Source organism: Phalangium opilio, unplaced genomic scaffold (genome assembly GCF_054372755.1).
Source record: "Phalangium opilio isolate 3A_F unplaced genomic scaffold, DU_Popi_V2 ptg000017l_1, whole genome shotgun sequence".
Lineage (NCBI taxonomy): Eukaryota > Metazoa > Arthropoda > Arachnida > Opiliones > Phalangiidae > Phalangium > Phalangium opilio.
This window is the reverse complement of record NW_028324151.1, coordinates 13,459,788-13,470,440: the sequence shown is the minus strand read 5'-3', so window position 1 is coordinate 13,470,440 and position 10,653 is coordinate 13,459,788. Positions and strand designations below refer to the sequence as shown.

Genomic DNA, 10,653 nt, shown 5'->3' with positions numbered 1-10,653 from the left:
ACCTTTCGGTTAACAGCTGAACGCGCTAACCATTGCGCCACGGAAGCCCAAAAATTAATTGTCGTCAGGTATTGTGGAAAAACTTTTCTTTTTACGTTACATTTGAGACTACACAACACCGCTCCCGGGTGTGATCGAACCACCACCCTTTCGGTTAACAGCCGAACGCGCTAACCATTGCGCCACGGAAGCTCAGAAATTAAATGGTTGTCAGGTATTGTGGAAAAGTTATGTCTTTTCACGCTACATCTGAGACCCCAACCTTTCGGTTAACAGCTGAACGCGCTAACCATTGCGCCACGGAAGCCCAAAAATTAAATGTTCGTCAGGTATTGTGGAAAAACTCTGACTTTTTACGTTACATTTGAGATCCCATAACGCCGCTCCCGTGTGGGCTCGAACCACCAACCTATTGGTTAACAGCCGAACGCGCTAACCATTGAGCCACGGAAGCTCAGAAATCAAATTTTTGTCACGTATTGTGGAAAAGTTTTGACTTTTTACGCTACATCTGAGACACCGAAACACCTCTCCCGGGTGGGCTCGAACCACCAACCTTTCGGTTAACAGCCGAACGCGCTAACCATGGAGCCAAACAAGCTCAGAAATGAAAAGGTCTTCAGGTATTGTGGAAAAACTTTGACTTTTTACGTTACATTTGAGATCCCCTAACACCGCTCCCGGGTGGGCTCGAACCACCAACCTTTCAGTTAACAGCTTAACGCGCTAACCATTGCGCCACGGAAGCCCAAAAATTAAATGTTCGTCAGGTATTGTGGAAAAACTTTTCTTTTTCCGTTTCATTTGAGACTACACAACACCGCTCCCGGGTGGGCTTGAACCACCAACCTTTCGGTTAACAGCCGAACGCGCTAACCATTGAGCCACGGAAGCTCAGAAATTAAATGGTTGTCACGTATTGTGGAAAATGTATGACTTTTCACGCTACATCTGAGACCCCACAACACCTCTCCCGGGTGGGCTAGAACCACCAACCTTTGGGTTAACAACTGAACGCGCTAACCATTGCTTCACGGAAGCCCAAAAATTAAATGTTCGTCAGGTATTGTGGAAAAACTCTGACTTTTTACGTTACATTTGAGATCCCATAACACCGCTCCCGGGTGGGCTCGAACCACCAACCTATTGGTTAACAGCCGAACGCGCAAACCATTGAGCCACGGCAGCTCAGAAATTAAATGGTTGTCAGGTATTGTGGAAAAGTTTTGACTTTTTACGCTACATCTGAGACCCCACAACACCTCTCCCGGGTGGGCTCGAACCAGCAACCTTTCGGTTAACAGCCGAACGCGCTAACCATTGCGCCACGGTAGCCCAAAAATTAAATGTTCGTCTGGTATTGTGGAAAAACTCTGACTTTTTACGTTACATTTGAGACCCCATAACACCGCTCCCGGGTGGGCTCGAACAACAAACCTATTGGTTAACAGCCGAACGCGCTAACTATTGAGCCATGGAAGCTCAGAAATTAAATGGTTGTCAGGTATTGTGGATAAGTTATGACTTTTCACGCTACATCTGAGACCCCACAACACCTCTCCCGGGTGGGCTCTAACCACCAACCTTTCAGTTAACAGCCGAACGCGATAACCATTTCGCCACGGAAGCCCAAAAATTAAATGCTCGTCAGGTATTGTGGAAAAACTCTGACTTTTTACGTTACATTTGAGAACCCTTAACACCGCTCCCGGGTGGGCTCGAACCATCAACCTATTGGTTAACAGCCGAACGCGCTAACCATTGAGCCACGGAAGCTCAGAAATTGAAAGGTTGTCAGGTATTGTGGAAAAGTTATGACTTTTCACGCTACTTCTGAGACCCCACGTCACCTCTCCCGGGTGGGCTCGAACCACCAACCTATTGGTTAACAGCCGAACGCGCTAACCATGGAGCCAAACAAGCTCAGAAATGAAAAGGTCTTTAGGTATTGTGGAAAAACTTTGACTTTTTACGTTACATTTGAGATCCCTTAACACCGCTCCCGGGTGGGCTCGAACCACCAACCTATTGGTTAACAGCCGAACGCGCTAACCATTGAGCCACGGAAGCTCAGAAATTAAATGTTTGTCAGGTATTGTGGAAAAGTTATGTCTTTTCACGCTACATCTGAGACCCCAACCTTTCGGTTAACAGCTGAACGCGCTAACCATTGCGCCACGGAAGCCCAAAAATTAAATGTTCGTCAGGTATTGTGGAAAAACTTTTGTTTTTACGTTACATTTGAGACTACACAACACCGCTCCCGGGTGTGATCGAACCACCAACCTTTCGGTTAACAGCCGAACGCACTAACCATTGCGCCAAGGAAGCCCAAAAATTAAATGTCCGTCAGGAATTGTGGAAAAACTTTTCTTTTAACGTTACATTTGAGACTACATAACACCCCTCCCGGGTGGGCTCGAACCACCAACCTATTGGTTAACTGCCGAACGCGCTAACCATTGCGCCACGGAAGCCCACAAATTAAATGTTCGTCAGGTATTGTGGAAAAACTCTGACTTTTACGTTACATTTGAGAACCCTTAACACCGCTCCCGGGTGGGCTCGAACCATCAAAATATTGGTTAACAGCCGAACGCGCTAACCATTGAGCCACGGAAGCTCAGAAATTAAATGGTTGTCAGGTATTGTGGAAAAGTTATGACTTTTCACGCTACTTCTGAGACCCCACGTCACCTCTCCCGTGTGGGCTCGAACCACCAACCTATTGGTTAACAGCCGAACGCGCTAACCATGGAGCCAAACAAGCTCAGAAATGAAAAGGTCTTCAGGTATTGAGGAAAAACTTTGACTTTTTACGTTACATTTGAGATCCCTTAACACCGCTCCCGGGTGGGCTCGAACCACCAACCTTTCGGTTAACAGCTGAACGCGCTAACCATTGCGCCACGGAAGCCCAAAAATTAAATGTTCGTCAGGTATTGTGGAAAAACTTTTCTTTTTACGTTACATTTGAGACTACACAACACCGCTCCCGGGTGTGATCGAACCACCACTCTTTCGGTTAACAGCCGAACGCGCTAACCATTGCGCCACGGAAGCCCAAAAATTAAATGCCCGTCAGGTATTGTGGAAAAACTTTTCTTTTTACGTTACATTTGAGACTACATAACACCACTCCCGGGTGGGCTCGAACCACCAACCTATTGGTTAACAGCCGAACGCGCTAACCATGGAGCCAAACAAGCTCAGAAGTTAAATGGTTGTCGGGTATTGTGGAAAAGTTATGTCTTTTCACGCTACATCTGAGACCCCAACCTTTCGGTTAACAGCTGAACGCGCTAACCATTGCGCCACGGAAGCCCAAAAATTAAATGTTCGTCAGGTATTGTAGAAAAACTCTGACTTTTTACGTTACATTTGAGATCCCATAACGCCGCTCCCGTGTGGGCTCGAACCACCAACCTATTGGTTAACAGCCGAACGCGCTAACCATTGAGCCACGGAAGCTCAGAAATTAAATGTTTGTCACGTATTGTGGAAAAGTTTTGACTTTTTACGCTACATCTGAGACACCAAAACACCTCTCCCGGGTGGGCTCGAACCACCAACGTTTCGGATAACAGCTGAACGCGCTAACCATTGCGCCAAGGAAGCCCAAAAATTAAATGCTCGTCAGGTATTGTGGAAAAACTCTGACTTTTTACGTTACATTTGAGAGCCCTTAACACCGCTCCCGGGTGGGCTCGAACCATCAACCTATTGGTTAACAGCCGAACGCGCTAACCATTGAGCCACGGAAGCTCAGAAATTAAAAGGTCTTCAGGTATTGTGGAAAAACTCTGACTTTTTACGTTACATTTGAGATCCCATAAAGCCGCTCCCGTGTGGGCTCGAACCACCAACCTATTGGTTAACAGCCGAACGCGCTAACCATTGAGCCACGGAAGCTCAGAAATCAAATTTTTGTCACGTATTGTGGAAAAGTTTTGACTTTTTACGCTACATCTGAGACACCGAAACACCTCTCCCGGGTGGGCTCGAACCACCAACCTTTCGGTTAACAGCCGAACGCGCTAACCATGGAGCCAAACAAGCTCAGAAATGAAAAGGTCTTCAGGTATTGTGGAAAAACTTTGACTTTTTACGTTACATTTGAGATCCCCTAACACCGCTCCCGGGTGGGCTCGAACCACCAACCTTTCAGTTAACAGCTTAACGCGCTAACCATTGCGCCACGGAAGCCCAAAAATTAAATGTTCGTCAGGTATTGTGGAAAAACTTTTCTTTTTACGTTTCATTTGAGACTACACAACACCGCTCCCGGGTGTGATCCAACCACCACCCTTTCGGTTAACAGCCGAACGCGCTAATCATTGCGCCTGGGAAGCCCAAAAATTAAATGTCCGTCAGGTATTGTGGAAAAACTTTTCTTTTTACGTTACATTTGAGACCACATAACACCGCTCCCGGGTGGGCTCGAACCACCAACCTATCGGTTAACAGCCGAACGCGCTAACCATTGAGCCACGGAAGCTCAGAAATTAAATGGTTGTCAGGTATTGTGGAAAAGTTATGTCTTTTCACGCTACATCTGAGACCCCAACCTTTCGGTTAACAGCTGAACGCGCTAACCATTGCGCCACGGAAGCCCAAAAATTAAATGTTCGTCAGGTATTGTGGAAAAACTTTTCTTTTTACGTTACATTTGAGACTACACAACACCGCTCCCGGGTGTGATCGAACCACCACCCTTTCGGTTAACAGCCGAACGCGCTAACCATTGCGCCACGGAAGCTCAGAAATTAAATGGTTGTCAGGTATTGTGGAAAAGTTATGTCTTTTCACGCTACATCTGAGACCCCAACCTTTCGGTTAACAGCTGAACGCGCTAACCATTGCGCCACGGAAGCCCAAAAATTAAATGTTCGTCAGGTATTGTGGAAAAACTCTGACTTTTTACGTTACATTTGAGATCCCATAACGCCGCTCCCGTGTGGGCTCGAACCACCAACCTATTGGTTAACAGCCGAACGCGCTAACCATTGAGCCACGGAAGCTCAGAAATCAAATTTTTGTCACGTATTGTGGAAAAGTTTTGACTTTTTACGCTACATCTGAGACACCGAAACACCTCTCCCGGGTGGGCTCGAACCACCAACCTTTCGGTTAACAGCCGAACGCGCTAACCATGGAGCCAAACAAGCTCAGAAATGAAAAGGTCTTCAGGTATTGTGGAAAAACTTTGACTTTTTACGTTACATTTGAGATCCCCTAACACCGCTCCCGGGTGGGCTCGAACCACCAACCTTTCAGTTACCAGCTTAACGCGCTAACCATTGCGCCACGGAAGCCCAAAAATTAAATGTTCGTCAGGTATTGTGGAAAAACTTTTCTTTTTACGTTTCATTTGAGACTACACAACACCGCTCCCGGGTGGGCTTGAACCACCAACCTTTCGGTTAACAGCCGAACGCGCTAACTATTGAGCCACGGAAGCTCAGAAATTAAATGGTTGTCACGTATTGTGGAAAATTTATGACTTTTCACGCTACATCTGAGACCCCACAACACCTCTCCCGGGTGGGCTAGAACCACCAACCTTTGGGTTAACAACTGAACGCGCTAACCATTGCTTCACGGAAGCCAAAAAATTAAATGTTCGTCAGGTATTGTGGAAAAACTCTGACTTTTTACGTTACATTTGATCTCCCATAACACCGCTCCCGGGTGGGCTCGAACCACCAACCTATTGGTTAACAGCCGAACGCGCAAACCATTGAGCCACGGCAGCTCAGAAATTAAATGGTTGTCAGGTATTGTGGAAAAGTTTTGACTTTTTACGCTACATCTGAGACCCCACAACACCTCTCCCGGGTGGGCTCGAACCAGCAACCTTTCGGTTAACAGCCGAACGCGCTAACCATTGCGCCACGGTAGCCCAAAAATTAAATGTTCGTCAGGTATTGTGGAAAAACTCTGACTTTTTACGTTACATTTGAGACCCCATAACACCGCTCCCGGGTGGGCTCGAACAACAAACCTATTGGTTAACAGCCGAAAGCGCTAACCATTGAGCCACGGAAGCTCAGAAATTAAATGTTTGTCACGTATTGTGGAAAAGTTATGACTTTTCACGCTACATTTGAGACCCCACTACACCTCTCCCGGCTGGGCTCGAACCACCAACCTATTGGTTAACAGCCGAACGCGCTTACCATTGAGCCACGGAAGATCAGAAATTAAATGGTCGTCAGGTATTGTGGAAAACCTTTGGCTTTTTACGTTACATTTGAGACTTCACAACAGCGCTCCCGGGTGGGCTCGAACCAGCAACCTATTGGTTAACAGCCGAAAGCGCTAACCATTGAGCCACGGAAGCTCAGAAATTAAATGTTTGTCACGTATTGTGGAAAAGTTTTGACTTTTTACGCTACATCTGAGACCCCACAACACCTCTCCCGGGTGGGCTCGAACCAGCAACCTTTCGGTTAACAGCCGAACGCGCTAACCATTGCGCCACGGTAGCCCAAAAATTAAATGTTCGTCAGGTATTGTGGAAAAATTCTGACTTTTTACGTTACATTTGAGATCCCATAACACCGCTCCCGGGTGGGCTCGAACCACCAACCTATTGGTTAACAGCCGAACGCGCAAACCATTGAGCCACGGCAGCTCAGAAATTAAATGGTTGTCAGGTATTGTGAAAAAGTTATGACTTTTCACGCTACATCTGAGACCCCACCACTCCTCTCCCGGCTGGGCTCGAACCACCAACCTATTGGTTAACAGCCGAACGCGCTTACCATTGCGCCACGGAAGCCCAAAAATTAAATGGTCGTCAGGTATTGTGGAAAAACTTTGGCTTTTTACGTTCCATTTGAGACTTCACAACACCGCTACCGCTTGGGCTCGAACCAGCAACCTATTGGTTAACAGCCGAACGCGATAACCATTGCGCCACGGAAGCCCAAAAATTAATGTTCGTCAGGTATTGTGGAAAAACTTTGACTTTTTTCGTTACATCTGAGACCCCACAACACCTCTCCCGGGTGGGCTAGAACCACCAACCTTTGGGTTAACAACTGAACGCGCTAACCATTGCTTCACGGAAGCCCAAAAATTAAATGTTCGTCAGGTATTGTGGAAAAACTCTGACTTTTTACGTTACATTTGAGATCCCATAACACCGCTCCCGGGTGGGCTCGAACCACCAACCTATTGTTTAACAGCCGAACGCGCAAACCATTGAGCCACGGCAGCTCAGAAATTAAATGGTTGTCAGGTATTGTGGAAAAGTTTTGACTTTTTACGCTACATCTGAGACCCCACAACACCTCTCCCGGGTGGGCTCGAACCAGCAACCTTTCGGTTAACAGCCGAACGCGCTAACCATTGCGCCACGGTAGCCCAAAAATTAAATGTTCGTCAGGTATTGTGGAAAACCTTTGGCTTTTTACGTTACATTTGAGACTTCACAACAGCGCTCCCGGGTGGGCTCGAACCAGCAACCTATTGGTTAACAGCCGAACGCGATAACCATTGCGCCACGGAAGCCCAAAAAATAAATGTTCGTCAGGTATTGTGGAAACACTCTGACTTTTTACGTTACATTTGAGATCCCATAACACCGCTCCCGGGTGGGTTCGAACCACCAAACTATTGGTTAACAGCCGAAAGCGCTAACCATTGAGCCACGGAAGCTCAGAAATTAAATGTTTGTCACGTATTGTGGAAAAGTTTTGACTTTTTACGCTACATCTGAGACCCCACAACACCTCTCCCGGGTGGGCTCGAACCAGCAACCTTTCGGTTAACAGCCGAACGCGCTAACCATTGCGCAACGGTAGCCCAAAAATTAAATGTTCGTCAGGTATTGTGGAAAAACTCTGACTTTTTCCGTTTCATTTGAGATCCCATAACACCGCTCCCGGGTGGGCTCGAACCACCAACCTATTGGTTAACAGCCGAACGCGCAAACCATTGAGCCACGGCAGCTCAGAAATTAAATGGTTGTCAGGTATTGTGAAAAAGTTATGACTTTTCACGCTACATCTGAGACCCCACTACACCTCTCCCGGCTGGGCTCGAACCACCAACCTATTGGTTAACAGCCGAACGCGCTTACCATTGCGCCACGGAAGCCCAAAAATTAAATGGTCGTCAGGTATTGTGGAAAAACTTTGGCTTTTTACGTTACATTTGAGACTTCACAACACCGCTCCCGGGTGGGCTCGAACCAGCAACCTATTGGTTAACAGCCGAACGCGATAACCATTGCGCCACGGAAGCCCAAAAATTAAATGTTCGTCAGGTATTGTGGAAACACTCTGACTTTTTACGTTACATTTGAGTTCCCATAACACCGCTCCCGGGTGGGTTCGAACCACCAACCTATTGGTTAACAGCCGAAAGCGCTAACCATTGAGCCACGGAAGCTCAGAGATTAAATGGTTGTCACGTATTGTGGAAAAGTTTTGACTTTTTACGCTACATCTGAGACCCCACAACACCTCTCCCGGGTGGGCTCGAACCAGCAACCTTTCGGTTAACAGCCGAACGCGCTAACCATTGCGCCACGGTAGCCCAAAAATTAAATGTTCGTCAGGTATTGTGGAAAAACTCTGACTTTTTACGTTACATTTGAGACCCCATAACACCGCTCCCGGGTGGGCTCGAACAACAAACCTATTGGTTAACAGCCGAAAGCGCTAACCATTGAGCCACGGAAGCTCAGAAATTAAATGTTTGTCACGTATTGTGGAAAAGTTTTGACTTTTTACGCTACATCCGAGACCCCACAACACCTCTCCCGGGTGGGCTCGAACCACCAACCTTTCGGTTAACAGCCGAATGCGCTATCCATTGCGCCAAGGAAGCCCAAAAAATAAATGGTCGTCAGGTATTGTGGAAAAACTTTTCTTTTTACGTTTAATTTGAGACTACACAACACCGCTCCCGGGTGGGCTCGAACCACCAAACTATTGGTTAACAGCCGAACGCGCAAACCATTGAGCCACGGCAGCTCAGAAATTAAATGGTTGTCAGGTATTGTGAAAAAGTTATGACTTTTCACGCTACATCTGAGACCCCACCACACCTCTCCCGGCTGGGCTCGAACCACCAACCTATTGGTTAACAGCCGAACGCGCTTACCATTGCGCCACGGAAGCCCAAAAATTAAATGGTCGTCAGGTATTGTGGAAAAACTTTGGCTTTTTACGTTACATTTGAGACTTCACAACACCGCTACCGCTTGGGCTCGAACCAGCAACCTATTGGTTAACAGCCGAACGCGATAACCATTGCGCCACGGAAGCCCAAAAATTAATGTTCGTCAGGTATTGTGGAAAAACTTTGACTTTTTACGTTACATCTGAGACCCCACAACACCTCTCCCGGGTGGGCTCGAACCACCAACCTTTCGGTTAACAGTCGAACGCGCTAACCATTGCGCCAAGGAAGCCCAAAAAATAAATGGTCGTCAGGTATTGTGGAAAAACTTTTCTTTTTACGTTTCATTTGAGACTACACAACACCGCTCCCGGGTGGGCTTGAACCCCCAACCTTTCGGTTAACAGCCGAACGCGCTAACCATTGAGCCACGGAAGCTCAGAAATTAAATGGTTGTCACGTATTGTGGAAAATTTATGACTTTTCACGCTACATCTGAGACCCCACAACACCTCTCCCGGGTGGGCTAGAACCACCAACCTTTGGGTTAACAACTGAACGCGCTAACCATTGCTTCACGGAAGCCCAAAAATTAAATGTTCGTCAGGTATTGTGGAAAAACTCTGACTTTTTACGTTACATTTGAGATCCCATAACACCGCTCCCGGGTGGGCTCGAACCACCAACCTATTGGTTAACAGCCGAACGCGCAAACCATTGAGCCACGGCAGCTCAGAAATTAAATGGTTGTCAGGTATTGTGGAAAAGTTTTGACTTTTTACGCTACATCTGAGACCCCACAACACCTCTCCCGGGTGGGCTCGAACCAGCAACCTTTCGGTTAACAGCCGAACGCGCTAACCATTGCGCCACGGTAGCCCAAAAATTAAATGTTCGTCAGGTATTGTGGAAAAACTCTGACTTTTTACGTTACTTTTGAGACCCCATAACACCGCTCCCGGGTGGGCTCGAACAACAAACCTATTGGTTAACAGCCGAACGCGCTAACTATTGAGCCATGGAAGCTCAGAAATTAAATGGTTGTCAGGTATTGTGAAAAAGTTATGACTTTTCACGCTACATCTGAGACCCCACTACACCTCTCCCGGCTGGGCTCGAACCACCAACCTATTGGTTAACAGCCGAACGCGCTTACCATTGCGCCACGGAAGCCCAAAAAATAAATGGTCGTCAGGTATTGTGGAAAAACTTTGGCTTTTTACGTTACATTTGAGACTTCACAACACCGCTCCCGGGTGGGCTCGAACCAGCAACCTATTGGTTAACAGCCGAACGCGATAACCATTGCGCCACGGAAGCCCAAAAATTAAATGTTCGTCAGGTATTGTGGAAAAACTCTGACTTTTTACGTTACATTTGAGACCCCATAACACCGCTCCCGGGTGGGCTCGAACAACAAACCTATTGGTTAACAGCCGAAAGCGCTAACCATTGAGCCACGGAAGCTCAGAAATTAAATGTTTGTCACGTATTGTGGAAAAGTTTTGACTTTTTACG

The 10,653-nt window shown here is 47.0% G+C and overlaps 1 non-coding gene across 1 annotated transcript; it reads right to left on the bottom strand.

Moving 5' to 3' along the window:
- Window positions 1-5,242: 5,242 nt before the first annotated feature.
- TRNAT-GGU (transfer RNA threonine (anticodon GGU)) lies at window positions 5,243-5,315 on the bottom strand. Its single transcript has one exon. It is a non-coding gene; the product is annotated as a tRNA-Thr (tRNA).
- Window positions 5,316-10,653: the final 5,338 nt, after the last annotated feature.